Source organism: Drosophila santomea, unplaced genomic scaffold (genome assembly GCF_016746245.2).
Source record: "Drosophila santomea strain STO CAGO 1482 unplaced genomic scaffold, Prin_Dsan_1.1 Segkk38_quiver_pilon_scaf, whole genome shotgun sequence".
NCBI classification, from domain to species: domain Eukaryota; kingdom Metazoa; phylum Arthropoda; class Insecta; order Diptera; family Drosophilidae; genus Drosophila; species Drosophila santomea.
In genome coordinates, this window is record NW_025318971.1 from 2,192 (window position 1) to 25,074 (window position 22,883).

Consider the following 22,883-nt stretch of genomic DNA (forward strand, 5'->3'; position numbering starts at 1 on the left):
ATTGTACCTAGATATTGCACTCTGTGTAATCACAGGCAAATAAATGCGTGGATGCGGGGCAGAAATCATCATTCTGTCTTCCGTACTTTCACCAGAAACGTCAAAAAAAAAAAAGAAACAACAGCTGAAATCTCTACGAAAGCCATACTGGACGACAAAGGACGACCCAACTTGGCGTAATTGAAAAACTAACTTTTTGGCATTTAGAACACAAAAAACATACAATGTTTTGACGCAGTCTCCTTATTGGGATTCCCCCACGTTTTTACAGACCCTAGGCGTGGTGCTGCCGACCCGGCAAAAGGTCGAAATCGTAACCCCTGAATTTGACTTTTTTCCCTCAGAAATGCAATAATTACAAAATCTTTGTTAAAGATTGAAATAATTTAATCAAAACATAAAACAGAGTACTATATAATAATATATATAATTCACAATGTTTTGATGCCATCCCTATGTCAAGAAGCTCCCTCGATTTTATTGACCCTTGGCGCGGCGCTGCCGACCCGGCAAAAGGTCAAAATCGTGACCCTTAAATTCGGATTTTTTTTCTGGTAGCGGTGATTATACTGACAATGTCCCTGAAAAAGAATAACAAATTAATAAAAGAAAAAACTACGCAACCTACTACTTCCCTACTAGGCGCAACGGAAAATGAAGTTTTTGGCACCTAAAACATTAAAAACCTATAATGTTTAGATGCCGTCTCCATATCGGGGTGCCCCTTTGTCCTTCTGAACTCTAGGTGCGGCGCTGCTGGCCTGACAAAGGGTCAATTTCGCGACCCTTGAATTTGACATTTTCTGGCAGCAACGGTATACAGACAAAGTCCCTGAAAAATTACAAAACAATTTATAAAACAAATTTATAAAAACACAAAGCTACGCAACTTACCATTTCCCGACCCGGTGAAATGGAAAACGACGATTTTTGCATCCAAAACATAAAAAACGTATAATGTTTTGATGCCGTTTCCATACTGGGATGCCCCCTCGTCCTTCCGAGTCCTAAGTGCGTCGCTGCTGACCCGGCAAAAGGTCAAAATCGTGACCCTCGAATTCGACTTTTTCCTGGTAGCAACAGTATACTAAAATATCCCTGAAAAAGAACAAAATAAATTAATAAAAGCGTAAACTACGCAACTTACTACTTCCCGACTCGGCGCAAGGAAAATGATTATTTTTGCACCTAAAACATTAAAAACGTACAATGTTTTAATGCCGTTTCCATGTTGGAATGCCCCCTCGTCCTCCTGTATCCTGGGAGCGGCGCTGCCGACCCGGCAAGAGGTCAATATCGTGACCCTTAAATTCGACTTTTTCCTGGCAGCAACGGTATACAGACAAAATCCCTGAAAAAGAACAAAATAAATTAACTACAACAGAAAACTAAATGTATATACAAACCTACTGACATATACGAACCTCCCAAACGATGATTATCATAAATCCATGGCAATGTTTTCCTTCCCAAATCCCACCGGACAAATCTGAAAAATCCTGGACAATCTGGACCTGAAAAAGAAAAGACAAAAACTAAAATCAGACAAAACAAAACTAAACACATAGATATACTTATCTAATCCAATTTTCTGCATCCAATTCCATGGACTTTTACGAGCGACGGCCCAAAGCAAAGCATCTTGGCCCGGCGACCATAAGATGCTTCCTTTTCCCTGGCGAGATGACCCACAGAAGCGACGACCCTGGTGACTCCAAACCAATGACGACTTTCTCGCCGTTACCCGATGAACTCCAGCTGAAATGCAGCAACTTCCTTGACCCTGGAATAAGACGGCGGCGCGGGAATCCACTGCGCATTGAAGAACTCCAGCTGAAATGCAGCAACTCCCTGGACCTTGGAACAAGACGGCGGCGCGGGAATCCACTGCGCTTTGGACCTTTTGACGGCTGGCGATGAGACCCATGGGCGGGTTGGCGGCCTCCTGCAATTTATCTGGCAGACGCGGTGCTGCTGGCAACAACAAACTCCACCAAAAGCGATGTTTTCTCTGCCCAAAATAAGCAGACTCCATCGCCAAATCTTGCCAGCGGACCCAAGGAAATCTAAATTGACGGCGGCGCGGGATCTGCACACGAAAATAAAATCTGACGACTGGTGAAACTGCTGTAACTAAAATGAAAACTCAAACGCAAAATAACGGCCGCTGTAGTGGTAAAAAGTACCACATTTGACAGCCGGCAAAAATTCCACCATTAATACTACTTACCAGAAATGCTGGCCCAACTCGAAATTTCGAAATTCGCGCGCAGCCTGCGGCTGCAAATAACTGGGACAAAGAAACTCCCATTCCCCACCGGCAATGACTCCCGAGGTTCGATGCTTCCGTCCTTCTGGCGGGGGCATCTGAAATAGAAATAAAACTAATTTTATACTTAATTAAATTGAATAATGTAAATTTCCTGGAACTTCAAAATGTAAACAAACCAAAATGTAAACAAACTAAAAACCATATGTTAATGTTACCATCCACGCAATGTTTATAAGTAAGAAAATACCAACACATGTATACTTACCACACCTGTCCAACCCTCACACTCATCCCCACAAATGTACAAATTCAAAAACGAAAATAATTGTACCTAGATATTGCACTCTGTGTAATCACAGGCAAATAAATGCGTGGATGCGGGGCAGAAATAAATCATTCTGTCTCCGTACTTTCACCAGAAACGTCAAAAAAAAAACAGACCCTAGGAGTGCTGCCACCGACCCGGCAAAAGGACGAAATAGAAACCTCTAAAACTGACTTTTTTCCCTCAGAAATGCAATATTGACGAAATCTCCGTTAAAGATTGTAATAATTTAATCAAAACATATAACAGTGTAATATATAATAATATATATAAAAATGCACAAAGTTTCGATGCCGTCCCCATGTCAAGAAGCACCCTCGATTTTATTGACCCTTGGTGCGGCGCTGCCGACCCGGCAAAAGGTCAAAATCGTGACCCCTGAATTCAACTTTTTTCCCGGTAGCAACTTCAATATCCCTGAAAAAGAATAACAAATTAATAAAAGCATAAAACGACGAAATCTACAACTCACCTACTAGACGCAATCGAAAAACGAAGTTTTTGGCAACTAAAACATTAAAAACGCATAATTCTTTGATGCCATTTCCATGCTAGGATGCCCCCTCGTCCTTCTGAATCCTAAGCGCGGCGCTGCCGGCCTGGCAAAAGGTCAAAAGCATGACCCATGAATTCGACTTTTTTCCTGGCAGCAACAGTACACTGAAAACATCCCTGAAAAAGAACAAAATAAATTAATAAAAGCGTAAACTATGCAAATTTCTACCTCCCGACTCAGCGCAACGGAAAACGATGTTTTTGGCACCTAAAACATTAAAAACGAATAATGTTTTGATGCCGTTTCCATGTCGGAATGCCCCCTCGCCCTCCTAAATTCTGGGTGTGGCGCTGCCGGCTCGGCAAAAGGTCAAAATTGTGACCCTCAAATTCGACCTTTTTATAATAGTAGCGGTATAATGAAAACATCCCTGAAAAAGTACAAAATTAATTAACAACAACAGAACACTAAATGTATATACAAACCTACCGACATATACGAACCTCCCCAACGATGCTTCTTATAAATCCATGGCATCGCTTTCCTTTCCAAATCCCACCGGGGGGAAGTGGGAAGCTGAAGTGCAGCAACTCCCTGGACCCTGGAATAAGACGGCGACGCGGGAATCCACTACGCATTGAAGAACTCCAGCTGAAATGCAGCAACTCCTTGGACCTTGAAATAAGACGGCGGCGCGGGAATCCACTGCGATTTGGACCATTTGAAGGCTGGCGATGAGACCCATGGGCGGGTTGGCAGCCTCCTGCAAACTAAAATCTAAATTGACGGCGGCGCGGGATCTGCACACGAAAATAAAACTCTGACGACTGGTGAAACTGCTGTAACTAAAATGAAAACTCAAACGCAAAATAACGGCCGCTGTGGTGGTAAAAAGTACCACATTTGACAGCCGGCTAAAATTCCACCATGAATACTTACCAGAAACGCTGGCCCAACTAAAATTCGAAAGTTGCGCGCAGCCTGCGGCTGCAAATAACTGGGACAAGCAGCTCCCATTCCCCACCGGCAAAGACTCCTGAGGCTCGGTGCTTCCGTCCTTCTGGCGGGGGTACCTGAAAATATAAACAAAAGTAATTTTAAACTCAAATAAATCGACTTATGCAAATTGCCTGAAATTGTAAAAAATGTAAACAAACCAAAAACCATATGTTAATGTTACCATCCACGCAATGTTTATAATTAAGAAAATACCAAATCATGTATACTTACCACACCTGTCCAACCCTCACACTCATCCCCACCAATGTACACATTCAAAAACGAAAATAATTGTACCTAGATATTGCACTATGTGTAATCACAGGCAAATAAATGCGTGGATGCGGGGCAGAAATCATCATTCTGTCTCCCGTACTTTCACCAGAAACGTCAAAAAAAAAACAACAGCTGAAATCTCTACGAAAGCCATACTGGACGACAAAGGACGACCCAACTTGGCGTAATTGAAAAACTAACTTTTTGGCATTTAGAACACAAAAAACATACAATGTTTTGACGCAGTCTCCTTATTGGGATTCCCCCACGTTTTTACAGACCCTAGGCGTGGTGCTGCCGACCCGGCAAAAGGTCGAAATCGTAACCCCTGAATTTGACTTTTTTCCCTCAGAAATGCAATAATGACAAAATCTTTGTTAAAGATTGAAATAATTTAATCAAAACATAAAACAGAGTACTATATAATAATATATATAATTCACAATGTTTTGATGCCATCCCTATGTCAAGAAGCTCCCTCGATTTTATTGACCCTTGGCGCGGCGCTGCCGACCCGGCAAAAGGTCAAAATCGTGACCCTTAAATTCGGATTTTTTTTCTGGTAGCGGTGATTATACTGACAATGTCCCTGAAAAAGAATAACAAATTAATAAAAGCATAAAACTACGCAACCTACTACTTCCCTACTAGGCGCAACGGAAAATGAAGTTTTTGGCACCTAAAACATTAAAAACCTATAATGTTTAGATGCCGTCTCCATATCGGGGTGCCCCTTTGTCCTTCTGAACTCTAGGTGCGGCGCTGCTGGCCTGACAAAGGGTCAATTTCGCGACCCTTGAATTTGACATTTTCTGGCAGCAACGGTATACAGACAAAGTCCCTGAAAAATTACAAAACAATTTATAAAACAAATTTATAAAAACACAAAGCTACGCAACTTACCATTTCCCGACCCGGTGAAATGGAAAACGACGATTTTTGCATCCAAAACATAAAAAACGTATAATGTTTTGATGCCGTTTCCATACTGGGATGCCCCCTCGTCCTTCCGAGTCCTAAGTGCGTCGCTGCTGACCCGGCAAAAGGTCAAAATCGTGACCCTCGAATTCGACTTTTTCCTGGTAGCAACAGTATACTAAAATATCCCTGAAAAAGAACAAAATAAATTAATAAAAGCGTAAACTACGCAACTTACTACTTCCCGACTCGGCGCAAGGAAAATGATTATTTTTTGCACCTAAAACATTAAAAACGTACAATGTTTTAATGCCGTTTCCATGTTGGAATGCCCCCTCGTCCTCCTGTATCCTGGGAGCGGCGCTGCCGACCCGGCAAGAGGTCAATATCGTGACCCTTAAATTCGACTTTTTCCTGGCAGCAACGGTATACAGACAAAATCCCTGAAAAAGAACAAAATAAATTAACTACAACAGAAAACTAAATGTATATATAGGGTGTTTTTTTTAGAGGTATAGAACTTTAAATTGCAATAAAACAACGATGGATTATTCGATTGACATGAATTTTATTGACATGAAAGATAATCTTGTGGCATTACATTTTAAATATGATTTCTGGCATATGACCGCCACGGCTGGCTCGGATGTAGTCCAATCTGGACGTCCAATTTGCAATGACTTTTTCCAACATTTGGCCGTATATCGGCAATAACACGGCGAATGTTGTCTTCCAAATGGTTTAGCGTTTGTGGCTTATCCGCATAGACCAATGACTTTACATAGCCCCACAAAAAGTAGTCTAGCGGTGTTAAATCACAAGATCTTGGAGGCTTATGAAAAATCGGGAACAACAGCAATCTCGTTTTGGGCCCATTCGACGAATCTACGCCTTGCTTGATGATCGTTTGGTTTCAATTCTTGCACGAGTTGGATTTTGTAAGCACGCATGACGAATTGCCAAACCAAACTGAGAATAAATCACTTGACAGCTGTTAAATCGGTCGCCATCTTGAACAGTAATGCCAACTTAAAGTTCTATACCTCTAAAAAAAACACCCGTTACAAACCTACTGACATATACGAACCTCCCAAACGATGATTATCATAAATCCATGGCAATGTTTTCCTTCCCAAATCCCACCGGACAAATCTGAAAAATACTGGACAATCTGGACCTGAAAAAGAAAAGACAAAAACTAAAATCAGACAAAACAAAACTAAACACATAGATATACTTATCTAATCCAATTTTCTGCATCCAATTCCATGGACTTTTACGAGCGACGGCCCAAAGCAAAGCATCTTGGCCCGGCGACCATAAGATGCTTCCTTTTCCCTGGCGAGATGACCCACAGAAGCGACGACCCTGGTGACTCCAAACCAATGACGACTTTCTCGCCGTTACCCTGATGAACTCCAGCTGAAATGCAGCAACTTCCTTGACCCTGGAATAAGACGGCGGCGCGGGAATCCACTGCGCATTGAAGAACTCCAGCTGAAATGCAGCAACTCCCTGGACCTTGGAACAAGACGGCGGCGCGGGAATCCACTGCGCTTTGGACCTTTTGACGGCTGGCGATGAGACCCATGGGCGGGTTGGCGGCCTCCTGCAATTTATCTGGCAGACGCGGTGCTGCTGGCAACAACAAACTCCACCAAAAGCGATGTTTTCTCTGCCCAAAATAAGCAGACTCCATCGCCAAATGTTGCCAGCGGACCCAAGGAAATCTAAATTGACGGCGGCGCGGGATCTGCACACGAAAATAAAATCTGACGACTGGTGAAACTGCTGTAACTAAAATGAAAACTCAAACGCAAAATAACGGCCGCTGTGGTGGTAAAAAGTACCACATTTGACAGCCGGCTAAAATTCCACCATGAATACTTACCAGAAACGCTGGCCCAACTAAAATTCGAAAGTTGCGCGCAGCCTGCGGCTGCAAATAACTGGGACAAGCAGCTCCCATTCCCCACCGGCAAAGACTCCTGAGGCTCGGTGCTTCCGTCCTTCTGGCGGGGGTACCTGAAAATATAAACAAAAGTAATTTTAAACTCAAATAAATCGACTTATGCAAATTGCCTGAAATTGTAAAAAATGTAAACAAACCAAAAACCATATGTTAATGTTACCATCCACGCAATGTTTATAATTAAGAAAATACCAACACATGTATACTTACCACAGCTGTCCAACCCTCACACTCATCCCCACAAATGTACAAATTCAAAAACGAAAATAATTGTACCTAGATATTGCACTCTGTGTAATCACAGGCAAATAAATGCGTGGATGCGGGGCAGAAATAAATCATTCTGTCTCCGTACTTTCACCAGAAACGTCAAAAGCAGCTGCAATCTCTACGAAAGCCATACTTGACGACAAAAGACGACCCGACTGGGCGTAATGGACAAACTAACTTCTTGACACTCATAACACAAAAAACATACAATGTTTTGATGCAGTTTCCTTATTGGGATTCCTGCACGTTTTTACAGACCCTAGGCGTGGTGCTGCCGACCCGGCAAAAGGTCGAAATCGTAACCTCTATAATTGACTTTTTTCCTCCAGAAATGCAATATCGACAAAATCTCCGTTAAAGATTGAAATACTTTAATCAAAACATAAAACAGAGCACTATATAATAATATATATAAAAATCCACAATGTTTTGATGCCGTCCCTATTTCAGGAAGCCCCCTCGATTTTATTGACCCTTGGTGCGGCGCTGCCGACCCGGCAAAAGGTCAAAATCGTGACCCTTGAATTTCGACTTTTTCTGGTAGCAACGATAACACCGACAATATCCCTGAAAAAGAATAACATATTAATAAAAGCATAAAACTACGAAACCTACTACTTCCCTACTAGGCGCAACGAAAAACGAATCTTTTGGCACCTAAAACATTAAAATCCCATAATGTTTGGATGCCGTCTACATGTTGGGGTGCACCCTCGTCCTTCTGAACCCTAGGTGCGCCGCTGCTGACCCGGCAAGGGGTCAATCTCGCGACCCTCGAATTCGACTTTTTCCTGGCAGCAACGGCATACAGACAAAATCCCTGTAAAATCATAAAACAAATTAAAAAACAAATTTATAAAAACATAAAACCACGCAACTTACTATTTCCCGACTCGGCGAAATGAAAAACGACGATTTCGGCACCTAAAACATTAAAAACCTAAAAGGTTTTGATGCCGTTTCCATGCTGGGATGCCTTCTCGTCCTTACGAATTCCAAGTGCGGCGCTGCTGACCCGGCAAAAGGTCAAAATCTTGACCCTTAAATTCCACCTTTTCCTGGTAGCAACGGTATACTGACAATATCCCTGAAAAAGAGCAAAATAAACTAACAACAACAGAAAACTAAATGCATTTACAAACCCACTGACATATACGAACCTCCCACGAAGCTCTTTATAAATCCAAGGCAATGTTTTCCTTCCCAAATCCCACCGGACAAATCTGAAAAATCCTGGACAAATTGGACCTGCAAAAGAAAAGACAAAACTAAAATCAGACAAAACAAAACTAAACACATAGATATACTTATCTAATCCAATTTTCTGCATCCAATTCCATGGACACTTACGAGCGTCGGCCCAAAGCAAAGCATCTTGGCCCGGCGTCCACAAGATGCCTCCTTTCCCTGGCGAGACGACCCACAGAAGCGACGACCCTGGTGACTCCAAAGCAATGACGACGCTCTCGCCGACACATTGATGAACTCCAGCTGAAGTGCAGCAACTCCCTGGACCCTGGAATAAGACGGCGACGCGGGAATCCACTACGCACTGAAGAACTCCAGCTGAAATGCAGCAACTCCCTGGACCTTGGAATAAGACGGCGGCGCGGGAATCCACTGCGATTTGGACCATTTGAAGGCTGGCGATGAGACCCATGGGCGGGTTGGCAGCCTCCTGCAAACTAAAATCTAAATTGACGGCGGCGCGGGATCTGCACACGAAAATAAAACTCTGACGACTGGTGAAACTGCTGTAACTAAAATGAAAACTCAAACGCAAAATAACGGCCGCTGTGGTGGTAAAAAGTACCACATTTGACAGCCGGCTAAAATTCCACCATGAATACTTACCAGAAACGCTGGCCCAACTCAAATTCAAAAGTTGCGCGCAGCCTGCGACTTCAAATAACTGGGACAAGCAGCTCCCATTCCCCACCGGCAAAGATTCCTGAGGCTCGGTGCTTCCGTCCTTCTGGCGGGGGTACCTGAAAATATAAATAAAAGTAATTTTAAACTCAAATAAATTGACTTATGCAAATTGCCTGAAATTCTAAAAAATGTAAACAAACCAAAAACCATATGTTAATGTTACCACCCACGCAATGTTTATAAGTAAGAAAATACCAAACCATGTATACTTACCACACCTGTCCAACCCTCACACTCATCCCCACCAATGTACAAATTCAAAAACGAAAATAATTGTACCTAGATATTGCACTCTGTGTAATCACAGGCAAATAAATGCGTGGATGCGGGGCAGAAATCATCATTCTGTCTTCCGTACTTTCACCAGAAACGTCAAAAAAAAAATCATCATTCTGTCTTCCGTACTTTCACCAGAAACGTCAAAAAAAAAACGTCAAAAAAATTCTGTCTCCCGTACTTTCACCAGAAACGTAAACGTTAATAAAAAAATTATTTTAAATTGCCTAAAATTGTTTATAACAATTACAATTTAAAATACAATCGAAAGTAAAAAGCAAACGAAAAATAAACGGGACAGTTAAGTGAAAATCTCCACAAGTGAAAAGACAAAAGCAAAGTTCAAATAGCAAAGTTAATAAAAAATATTTTAAATTGCCTAAAATTGTTTATAACAATTACAATTTAAAATACAATCGAAAGTACAAAGCAAACGAAAAATAAACGGGACATTTAAGTGAAAATCTCCACAAGTGAAAAGACAAAAAAATTCCCGGCCGTAAAATTTATACAGAAACAATTCGACAAACAATTTTCATAAACAATTAAAATAAACATTCTAAAAAGCATATAAATTCGGTTTTTTCGGTGAAATACTTTGAGACAAATCGACAAACTCAGCGAGCTGCAGATTTTAATAAAGAAGAGGAGCCATAAAGAAGAACCATAAAGAGGAGCTATAAAGAGGAACCATAAAGAAGAACCATAAAGAAGAACCCTAACGTCGCAAAGAAGGAAGAACGCAAAAAAGAGGCAAAGAAGGACTAGTAAAGAAAAGGAATCGTACCAAAGGACCCGCCAAAACCAAAGTCAGGGTATTTATACCACAAAAAGTATCGTTCCTTTACATATAGTCAGCAGATATTATGGCCCAAGTAATTCTCTCTGACGACTCTTCAAATGATGAGGTGCTCTCTCTTTTCTCGAGCCCAGAAAGTCAAAATACCCCTTTCTACCTGGAAATCTCGCCCATGTCCCATAATTCTAACAACTCCCAGTTTAATATCAGTATAATAAACATGAAAAAATCGTCTTCCAACTCTGCAATTAACAGTCTAAAAAACCCTTCCGAGGCTGCTATAAAAATTATAAATTCACTTACATATAAGGGGAAAGAGAATAGAGAAAACGAAAATGCCCAAAAAGACCCGCTCTCCCTTACTAATACTAATAAAGAACAAGCCGGCGCCAAAAGTAGCGTCTCAAATGGGTCATTGGTTTCCCCTCTTTCTATCCCACTTACAAATAGGGGGAAAAAATTGACAACAGCTCACAACACCAATGCAGCAGAAATTACTAATACCAACACGGATGACAAAAAGAGCGGCGCTCTTAGAAATTTCCCTTTCCCCACACATGAAGACAACAGTATGGAGAGAAACCTCAGCACATCTACAAAAATTGGCTCTAAAAGCATTTCCCCTCACTCTCTCTCACCTACACACACAAGCAAGGTTATTAACATAAGCACAAACAGCCGCTCAAAAAGTCCCGCGCTTGCAAATGCTGACACACTATATAAACTAGCCAATATATATGACAATAGCAGGGACCACAACCAAGGTGAAACACAACATAAATTTATAACTCGCAATACTTTTTTCCAAAACATGCATCCTAAACCAGACATTTCCAAACTAAGCTTAAAAAAGAAACCCATCAATCTCGTGGGAATTTCGAACAAGAAAAGCATCTCCCCTCACCTGAAAGGCGCTTCTTTGAGTCCCCCTGTTCAGGCAAATTTAAAATTCAACTTTACCACTACACACTCTACGGGAAACACATCCGCATCCAGAACCCTAAACCGGCCTGCAGCCAAGCGGGACCTTTTTAATTCACCCCCCAATAGCACGGGCGCACTGCCTATGAGTTTTTCGGAAGTGGTGGCCGGAACCGGTCCAGGACTAGTGGCATCCTCTGACCCGGCACCAATTACGAAAACCCCGGACAAGCGCCCAAATACCAACATGGACATGGATAGCTTAAGCTATAAAACGCCTAATAAAAAAGCATGTGTGCCCACCAATTTTGCGACCCCAAATCCTTTTCCCCCCCTAGCTACCCCCATCTTTAAAAGTAAGGCGGCCAAAAGTATTGTTGAGGAAATAAAAGCCCCCCGCCACCCAGTCGAGAGTGAAAAGGCCTCTGCACGCAGCGCACCGACGCAAACTGAAATTGCCCCCCCTCCCCCTAAAAATTCGGCTACCGAACTGCCCCCGTGGCAAATAGTGCCACAGAGCCGCAGGGCCCCCCCTATTCTTATAGAAAATGTTAGGGAAATCGTGCCACTATTGGAAAAGCTAAATTACTCAGCAGGGGTAGACAGTTTTACAACAAAAACGTCTATAGGAAACGGTGTAACTATTCAGGCGAAAGACTTGACTGCACATAGAACAATTAAAGACATACTAACTAAAAGTGGTATCCCATACTATTCAAACCAAAACAAATCTGAAAGGGGTTTCAGAGTTGTTATTCGTCACCATGAAGCCCCCAAGGTGCATGAAGTGCGCTGGCCAGCATTGGTCTAGTGAGTGCACTAAGCCAAGATCAACCCCCGCCACCTGTTCAAACTGCCAAGGAAACCACATCAGCGCATATAAGGGGTGCCCTGCCTATAAGGCAGAGAAGCAAAAATTAGCAGTCAACAGGATAGATTTTCACAAAATTAGGACAATAATGGACGCAAAAAGTAACAATAACGAACGACAATCAATCCCAAGGTAAAGGCCCCAAACATGACTAGAAACCCAGCACAAAGGCATCTGGAAAAATTCCAGAACGGGCTTCGAAAGGAACAAAAAAATGTAGAAAAAGCTATGGAGCACAAACAGGGAAAAGACGACAGCCCCCCGACAACGAGCAGAGCTGCTTTGGCAAATCTGAAGCCAAAGATAGTTAAGGAGACAACGCCCTCACCACAAAATATCAACACTCTTCCAGAAAATAGCCAACCCGACGACCCAGTCATTAAACTGGCAAATAGAGTTGACAATCTGGAAAAGAAAATTGATATTTTAATGGCTCTAATCATACAAGCAAGAAATCCGGACGAATAAACCTCTTGACGACGTATTCCTGCTGAACCCTACGATGAAGACGTGAAGGATGCCACCCACTAGGACCAGCATAGACGAATCTGGAAGCTGATGGACAGGAGAAGGATCAACGCGCAGCAAAAACATGATGAATTTAAGGCGACTCATTGCAGCAGCGTATGCACAACGTCACTTATCTGAATTATTTGCTGCAATTCCTTTGAAATGTCCCAAAACAGCAGCTGCAATCTCTACGAAAGCCATACTTGACGACAAAAGACGACCCGACTGGGCGTAATGGACAAACTAACTTCTTGACACTCATAACACAAAAAACATACAATGTTTTGATGCAGTTTCCTTATTGGGATTCCCCCACGTTTTTACAGACCCTAGGCGTGGTGCTGCCGACCCGGCAAAAGGTCGAAATCGTAACCTCTATAATTGACTTTTTTCCTCCAGAAATGCAATATCGACAAAATCTCCGTTAAAGATTGAAATACTTTAATCAAAACATAAAACAGAGCACTATATAATAATATATATAAAAATCCACAATGTTTTGATGCCGTCCCTATTTCAGGAAGCCCCCTCGATTTTATTGACCCTTGGTGCGGCGCTGCCGACCCGGCAAAAGGTCAAAATCGTGACCCTTGAATTTCGACTTTTTCTGGTAGCAACGATAACACCGACAATATCCCTGAAAAAGAATAACATATTAATAAAAGCATAAAACTACGAAACCTACTACTTCCCTACTAGGCGCAACGAAAAACGAATCTTTTGGCACCTAAAACATTAAAATCCCATAATGTTTGGATGCCGTCTACATGTTGGGGTGCACCCTCGTTCTTCTGAACCCTAGGTGCGCCGCTGCTGACCCGGCAAGGGGTCAATCTCGCGACCCTCGAATTCGACTTTTTCCTGGCAGCAACGGCATACAGACAAAATCCCTGTAAAATCATAAAACAAATTAAAAAACAAATTTATAAAAACATAAAACCACGCAACTTACTATTTCCCGACTCGGCGAAATGAAAAACGACGATTTCGGCACCTAAAACATTAAAAACCTAAAAGGTTTTGATGCCGTTTCCATGTTGGGATGCCTTCTCGTCCTTACGAATTTCAAGTGCGGCGCTGCTGACCCGGCAAAAGGTCAAAATCTTGACCCTTAAATTCCACCTTTTCCTGGTAGCAACGGTATACTGACAATACCCCTGAAAAAGAGCAAAATAAACTAACAACAACAGAAAACTAAATGCATTTACAAACCCACTGACATATACGAACCTCCCACGAAGCTCTTTATAAATCCAAGGCAATGTTTTCCTTCCCAAATCCCACCGGACAAATCTGAAAAATCCTGGACAAATTGGACCTGCAAAAGAAAAGACAAAACTAAAATCAGACAAAACAAAACTAAACACATAGATATACTTATCTTATCCAATTTTCTGCATCCAATTCCATGGACACTTAGGAGCGTCGGCCCAAAGCAAAGCATCTTGGCCCGGCGTCCACAAGATGCCTCCTTTCCCTGGCGAGACGACCCACAGAAGCGACGACCCTGGTGACTCCAAAGCAATGACGACGCTCTCGCCGACACATTGATGAACTCCAGCTGAAGTGCAGCAACTCCCTGGACCCTGGAATAAGACGGCGACGCGGGAATCCACTACGCACTGAAGAACTCCAGCTGAAATGCAGCAACTCCCTGGACCTTGGAATAAGGCGGCGGCGCGGGAATCCACTGCGATTTGGACCATTTGAAGGCTGGCGATGAGACCCATGGGCGGGTTGGCAGCCTCCTGCAAACTAAAATCTAAATTGACGGCGGCGCGGGATCTGCACACGAAAATAAAACTCTGACGACTGGTGAAACTGCTGTAACTAAAATGAAAACTCAAACGCAAAATAACGGCCGCTGTGGTGGTAAAAAGTACCACATTTGACAGCCGGCTAAAATTCCACCATGAATACTTACCAGAAACGCTGGCCCAACTAAAATTCGAAAGTTGCGCGCAGCCTGCGGCTGCAAATAACTGGGACAAGCAGCTCCCATTCCCCACCGGCAAAGACTCCTGAGGCTCGGTGCTTCCGTCCTTCTGGCGGGGGTACCTGAAAATATAAACAAAAGTAATTTTAAACTCAAATAAATCGACTTATGCAAATTGCCTGAAATTGTAAAAAATGTAAACAAACCAAAAACCATATGTTAATGTTACCATCCACGCAATGTTTATAATTAAGAAAATACCAAATCATGTATACTTACCACACCTGTCCAACCCTCACACTCATCCCCACCAATGTACAAATTCAAAAACGAAAATAATTGTACCTAGATATTGCACTCTGTGTAATCACAGGCAAATAAATGCGTGGATGCGGGGCAGAAATCATCATTCTGTCTTCCGTACTTTCACCAGAAACGTCAAAAAAAAAATCATCATTCTGTCTTCCGTACTTTCACCAGAAACGTCAAAAATCAAAAATCAAATAGCAAAGTTAATAAAAAAATTATTTTAAATTGCCTAAAATTGTTTATAACAATTACAATTTAAAATACAATCGAAAGTAAAAAGCAAACGAAAAATAAACGGGACAGTTAAGTGAAAATCTCCACAAGTGAAAAGACAAAAACAAAGTTCAAATAGCAAAGTTAATAAAAAATATTTTAAATTGCCTAAAATTGTTTATAACAATTACAATTTAAAATACAATCGAAAGTACAAAGCAAACGAAAAATAAACGGGACATTTAAGTGAAAATCTCCACAAGTGAAAAGACAAAAAAATTCCCGGCCGTAAAATTTATACAGAAACAATTCGACAAACAATTTTCATAAACAATTAAAATAAACATTCTAAAAAAGCATATAAATTCGGTTTTTTCGGTGAAATACTTTGAGACAAATCGACAAACTCAGCGAGCTGCAGATTTTAATAAAGAAGAGGAGCCATAAAGAAGAACCATAAAGAGGAGCTATAAAGAGGAACCATAAAGAAGAACCATAAAGAAGAACCATAAAGAAGAACCCTAACGTCGCAAAGAAGGAAGAACGCAAAAAAGAGGCAAAGAAGGACTAGCAAAGAAAAGGAATCGTACCAAAGGACCCGCCAAAACCAAAGTCAGGGTATTTATACCACAAAAAGTATCGTTCCTTTACATATAGTCAGCAGATATTATGGCCCAAGTAATTCTCTCTGACGACTCTTCAAATGATGAGGTGCTCTCTCTTTTCTCGAGCCCAGAAAGTCAAAATACACCTTTCTACCTGGAAATCTCGCCCATGTCCCATAATTCTAACAACTCCCAGTTTAATATCAGTATAATAAACATGAAAAAATCGTCTTCCAACTCTGCAATTAACAGTCTAAAAAACCCTTCCGAGGCTGCTATAAAAATTATAAATTCACTTACATATAAGGGGAAAGAGAATAGAGAAAACGAAAATGCCCAAAAAGACCCGCTCTCCCTTACTAATACTAATAAAGAACAAGCCGGCGCCAAAAGTAGCGTCTCAAATGGGTCATCGGTTTCCCCTCTTTCTAACCCACATACAAATAGGGGGAAAAAATTGACAACAGCTCACAACACCAACGCAGCTGAAATTACTAATACCAACACGGATGACAAAAAGAGCGGCGCTCTTAGAAATTTCCCTTTCCCCACACATGAAGACAACAGTATGGAGAGAAACCTCAGCACATCTACAAAAATTGGCTCTAAAAGCATTTCCCCTCACTCTCTCTCACCTACACACACAAGCAAGGTTATTAACATAAGCACAAACAGCCGCTCAAAAAGTCCCGCGCTTGCAAATGCTGACACACTATATAAACTAGCCAATATATATGACAATAGCAGGGACCACAACCAAGGTGAAACACAACATAAATTTATAACTCGCAATACTTTTTTCCAAAACATGCATCCTAAACCAGACATTTCCAAACTAAGCTTAAAAAAGAAACCCATCAATCTCGTGGGAATTTCGAACAAGAAAAGCATCTCCCCTCACCTGAAAGGCGCTTCTTTGAGTCCCCCTGTTCAGGCAAATTTAAAATTCAACTTTACCACTACACACTCTATGGGAAACACATCCGCATCCAGAACCCTAAACCGGCCTGCAGCCAAGCGGGACCTTTTTAATTCACCCCCCAATAGCACGGGCGCACTGCCTATGAGTTTTTCGGAAGTGGTGGCCGGAACCGGTCCAGGACTAGTGGCATCCTCTGACCCGGCACCAATTACGAAAACCCCGGACAAGCGCCCAAATACCAACATGGACATGGATAGCTTAAGCTATAAAACGCCTAATAAAAAAGCATGTGTGCCCACACATTTTTTGGGACCCCAAATCCTTTTCCCCCCCTAGCTACCCCCATCTTTAAAAGTAAGGCGGCCAAAAGTATTGTTGAGGAAATAAAAGCCCCCCGCCACCCAGTCGAGAGTGAAAAGGCCTCTGCACGCAGCGCACCGACGCAAACTGAAATTGCCCCCCCTCCCCCTAAAAATTCGGCTACCGAACTGCCCCCGTGGCAAATAGTGCCACAGAGCCGCAGGGCCCCCCCTATTCATATAGAAAATGTTAGGGAAATCGTGCCACTATTGGAAAAGCTAAATTACTCAGCAGGGGTAGACAGTTTTACAACAAAAACGTCTATAGGAAACGGTGTAACTATTCAGGCGAAAGACTTGACTGCACATAGAACAATTAAAGACATACTAGCTAAAAGTGGTATCCCATTCTATTCAAACCAGAATAAATCTGAAAGGGGTTTCAGAGTTGTTATTCGTCACCTGCACCCCTCTACCCCTTGCTCGTGGATCACTAGCGAGCTGCAGAAGCTCGGCCTCCAGACTAAGTTCACAAGGAACATGACAAATCCTGCAACTGGTGGCCCGATGCGGATGCATGAGATAGAAATTGTCTCGGCCGTGGACGGAAGCCACCTTCGGATCCTCTCCATTAAACAGCTTGGCGGACAAAAAGTGGAAATAGAAAGGAAAAACAGGCATGCTAGGAACACATGTATGAAGCCCCCAAGGTGCATGAAGTGCGCTGGCCAGCATTGGTCTAGTGAGTGCACTAAGCCAAGATCAACCCCCGCCACCTGTTCAAACTGCCAAGGAAACCACATCAGCGCATATAAGGGGTGCCCTGCCTATAAGGCAGAGAAGCAAAAATTAGCAGTTAATAGAATAGATTTTCACAAAATTAGGACAATAATGGACGCAAAAAGCAACAATAACGAACGGCAGCCCCCCCCCCCCCCCCCCCTTTTCAACAAGACCCCCCGACTACCTTATAGTACCGAAATGGCCGAAGCCCGAAAGGAAGCCGCCAGGAAGTCTGCAATGAACCCGTTCCGGCAAAATGTGAAGGATAGTAGACCAAATCTACCACACTTTTCTTCACATGAAGCTGCCATCCAAAAACGCCTAAATAAATGGCGCCGGAATGCAAACAAGTCCTCCACAAATGGCAGGGCCAAGGTCAAGGCCCCAAACATGACTAGAAACTCAGCGCAAAGACATCTGGAAAAATTCCAGAACAGGCTTCGAAATGATCAAAATGTGCATAAGGAACAGAAAAATGTAGAAAAAAAAATGGAGCGCAAACAGGGAAATCACGACAGCCCCCCGACAACGAGTAGAGCTGCTATGGCAAACCTGAAGCCAAGGATTGTGAAGGAGACAACGCCCTCACCCCAAAATACCAACACTCTTCCGAAAAATAGTCACCCCGACGACCCAGTCATTAAACTAGCAAATAGAGTCGACAATTTGGAAAAGAAGATTGATATTTTAATGGCTTTAATGATACAAGGAAGACAAAATGACCCAGACATGGAAACGTCGATGTAACTGTAATTAAAACAAAACTGTTAAAAGACTGAAAAGAAAAAGACTCCGACGGCGTTTTTAGCAACTATGTCCTAGTGGCAGAAACTCGCCAAATCTCCCTCTTGACAACCTGTAAACAAGGAAATAACTATATATAATATTATATAAAATATTAAAACGACACTCACCAGCAAGCAATCCGGACTAAAAACCTCTTGACGATGTATTCCTGCTGACCCCTACGAAGAAGACGTGAAGGATGCCACCCACTAGGACCCGCACAGATGAATCTGGAAGTAGATGGACAGGAGAAGGATCAACGCGCGGCATAAACATGATGAATTTAAGTCGACTCATTGCAGCAGCGTATGCAAAACGTCACTTTTCTGAACTTTTTGCTGCAGATCCTTTGAAATGCCCAGAAACAATGTCCTGAAACAACAGCTGAAATCTCTACGAAAGCCATACTGGACGACAAAGGACGACCCAACTTGGCGTAATTGAAAAACTAACTTTTTGGCATTTAGAACACAAAAAACATACAATGTTTTGACGCAGTCTCCTTATTGGGATTCCCCCACGTTTTTACAGACCCTAGGCGTGGTGCTGCCGACCCGGCAAAAGGTCGAAATCGTAACCCCTGAATTTGACTTTTTTCCCTCAGAAATGAAATAATGACAAAATCTTTGTTAAAGATTGAAATAATTTAATCAAAACATAAAACAGAGTACTATATAATAATATATATAATTCACAATGTTTTGATGCCATCCCTATGTCAAGAAGCTCCCTCGATTTTATTGACCCTTGGCGCGGCGCTGCCGACCCGGCAAAAGGTCAAAATCGTGACCCTTAAATTCGGATTTTTTTCTGGTAGCGGTGATTATACTGACAATGTCCCTGAAAAAGAATAACAAATTAATAAAAGCATAAAACTACGCAACCTACTACTTCCCTACTAGGCGCAACGGAAAATGAAGTTTTTGGCACCTAAAACATTAAAAACCTATAATGTTTAGATGCCGTCTCCATATCGGGGTGCCCCTTTGTCCTTCTGAACTCTAGGTGCGGCGCTGCTGGCCTGACAAAGGGTCAATTTCGCGACCCTTGAATTTGACATTTTCTGGCAGCAACGGTATACAGACAAAGTCCCTGAAAAATTACAAAACAATTTATAAAACAAATTTATAAAAACACAAAGCTACGCAACTTACCATTTCCCGACCCGGTGAAATGGAAAACGACGATTTTTGCATCCAAAACATAAAAAACGTATAATGTTTTGATGCCGTTTCCATACTGGGATGCCCCCTCGTCCTTCCGAGTCCTAAGTGCGTCGCTGCTGACCCGGCAAAAGGTCAAAATCGTGACCCTCGAATTCGACTTTTTCCTGGTAGCAACAGTATACTAAAACATCCCTGAAAAAGAACAAAATAAATTAATAAAAGCGTAAACTACGCAACTTACTACTTCCCGACTCGGCGCAAGGAAAATGATTATTTTTTGCACCTAAAACATTAAAAACGTACAATGTTTTAATGCCGTTTCCATGTTGGAATGCCCCCTCGTCCTCCTGTATCCTGGGAGCGGCGCTGCCGACCCGGCAAGAGGTCAATATCGTGACCCTTAAATTCGACTTTTTCCTGGCAGCAACGGTATACAGACAAAATCCCTGAAAAAGAACAAAATAAATTAACTACAACAGAAAACTAAATGTATATACAAACCTACTGACATATACGAACCTCCCAAACGATGATTATCATAAATCCATGGCAATGTTTTCCTTCCCAAATCCCACCGGACAAATCTGAAAAATCCTGGACAATCTGGACCTGAAAAAGAAAAGACAAAACTAAAATCAGACAAAACAAAACTAAACACATAGATATACTTATCTAATCCAATTTTCTGCATCCAATTCCATGGACTTTTACGAGCGACGGCCCAAAGCAAAGCATCTTGGCCCGGCGACCATAAGATGCTTCCTTTTCCCTGGCGAGATGACCCACAGAAGCGACGACCCTGGTGACTCCAAACCAATGACGACTTTCTCGCCGTTACCCTGATGAACTCCAGCTGAAATGCAGCAACTTCCTTGACCCTGGAATAAGACGGCGGCGCGGGAATCCACTGCGCATTGAAGAACTCCAGCTGAAATGCAGCAACTCCCTGGACCTTGGAACAAGACGGCGGCGCGGGAATCCACTGCGCTTTGGACCTTTTGACGGCTGGCGATGAGACCCATGGGCGGGTTGGCGGCCTCCTGCAATTTATCTGGCAGACGCGGTGCTGCTGGCAACAACAAACTCCACCAAAAGCGATGTTTTCTCTGCCCAAAATAAGCAGACTCCATCGCCAAATGTTGCCAGCGGACCCAAGGAAATCTAAATTGACGGCGGCGCGGGATCTGCACACGAAAATAAAATCTGACGACTGGTGAAACTGCTGTAACTAAAATGAAAACTCAAACGCAAAATAACGGCCGCTGTAGTGGTAAAAAGTACCACATTTGACAGCCGGCAAAAATTCCACCATGAATACTACTTACCAGAAATGCTGGCCCAACTCGAAATTTCGAAATTCGCGCGAGTTACCTCCGGGGAGCTTCGTGAGGTATTGTAATGCGGAAGACAGGGGGGGTTTGTGAGGAGGAATACGATCAGTAATTTGTTGCGAGAATCAGTGATTTATTTCGAGATTTTAACATGGATATGTCCACAAGTTCTTGGTGCTCAACATCGACTGACTGTCGCATTTTCCTTTCGTCTTAAATAAGCTAACAGTGAATATGTATGTAAGTGTTCCAATGTTAAGGTTCTTAGAAATAAAGTATCTGACACAGCAGAAAGTATAAGTATGTTTATAAGTATGTATATGGAATCGTATGCGTTGCCCTGTCTGAGCGAAAAGAATGTGGTGTCAGCTCTCTGGGCGGATGCCGGCAGCTGACTCGCCGTTGATGTTTATGTTGCAACTTTGTATCGCAAAGCTTCCCGGTTCGATGTCTTCTATTTGTGTAGGCGAGGTGGTTTAGGGGGAGGGGTGGTGTATAGTACCGATGGATCGGTAACTCCTCCCCCCCCAGTTTGGAGCGACGGCCATAACGGAGGAATTGGTGGAGCGACGATTGGAAGGATGTGTTCGGACCCGGTATGGAAGATGTTGGTGTCCCTACGAAGTGTCCAGGTGAGTATTACGGCGATTAGGGATATGGTGAAGAGGATGTACAGGGTTGTCGAGTGTCGAGCGTTTCCTGCGGTGACGACCAGTAGTTTGTTGGATGTTGTGATCGTATCCAGGTGAAGTCTTTCTAAGGTAAGTACGTTGACAGTGGCATTTTTTATTAGTTTCCGCATTGGTGGTAGGAAGAAGTCGGGATGCTCTTCTGTTGATACCACTGTGTTGTCGTAGTTAATTTCGTTGATTCGTAATGTGCAATTATTATATTTAATTATGGCCGATCCGTTGATGTTCGTTATGGTTTGGTTGGAGGAGATGATTGGGAGGTTGTACCCGTTAAATATAAATATGAAGCCTTTTTCCGGTTCGAAGACATCAGTCGTGAGTCCCGTTTCCTTTATGTCGCAGTAGCTGGTTTTATTCTGGGTAAGGTGTCCCAGGCAAGTATTATTTTTAAGATTATTGATGGAATCGATTTCGCAGATGAATTGTTCTTCGATTACAGGGCATTTATACATAGTTGAAAACATACTATTACTTTTGTTATTATATATTAAGTACTTAGGTGCTATTACAAATTGTGTGGAGTTAATTGGAAGAGGAATTAATCTTGCCATTTCATAGTTAGAATTAATAAAAATAGGGATTTTGATATTGAAAATTATTTTGTCTTGGTAATTGACTGTGTTCATTTTTAACAGGTTATAAATGTGCTGTTCGGATTTTATTGTATAGTTTTGGGTTTCGAAAATTTTTTTGATTTTGGTTATTTCTGTCTTATCTAAGATGAGTTTTGGGATAATATTAATTTTGGCAAGCAGTGTACTTTCGATAATGTCGTTTAAATGGCTAAGTAATAAATCTATATTATAATTAAGCCTATTTATGTACTGTAGTTTCTTTATTTCTTCTTCATTGTTATATATTTTTTTGTAAATTGTATTTTGAATGTTTTCGAAGAAGTTTTTAATTAAATTCTGTTCGTTGTTAATGTGTCTTGTTAAGTTTTCGAACCGTAGTTGAACTTCATCGTTAAATGAGTTCTGTATTTTGAAGTTATTTGAGATGGT

The 22,883-nt window shown here is 42.1% G+C and overlaps 2 long non-coding RNA genes across 2 annotated transcripts; both read right to left on the reverse strand.

Moving 5' to 3' along the window:
- Window positions 1-369: 369 nt before the first annotated feature.
- On the reverse strand, window positions 370-953 carry LOC120457548. The gene is made up of 2 exons (XR_005617002.1): window positions 895-953; window positions 370-832 (listed from the first exon to the last, which is right to left on the reverse strand). It is a non-coding gene; the product is annotated as an uncharacterized LOC120457548 (long non-coding RNA).
- A 1,875-nt stretch (window positions 954-2,828) lies between these two features.
- LOC120457547 lies at window positions 2,829-3,638 on the reverse strand. The gene is made up of 3 exons (XR_005617001.1): window positions 3,583-3,638; window positions 3,070-3,269; window positions 2,829-3,014 (listed from the first exon to the last, which is right to left on the reverse strand). It is a non-coding gene; the product is annotated as an uncharacterized LOC120457547 (long non-coding RNA).
- Window positions 3,639-22,883: the final 19,245 nt, after the last annotated feature.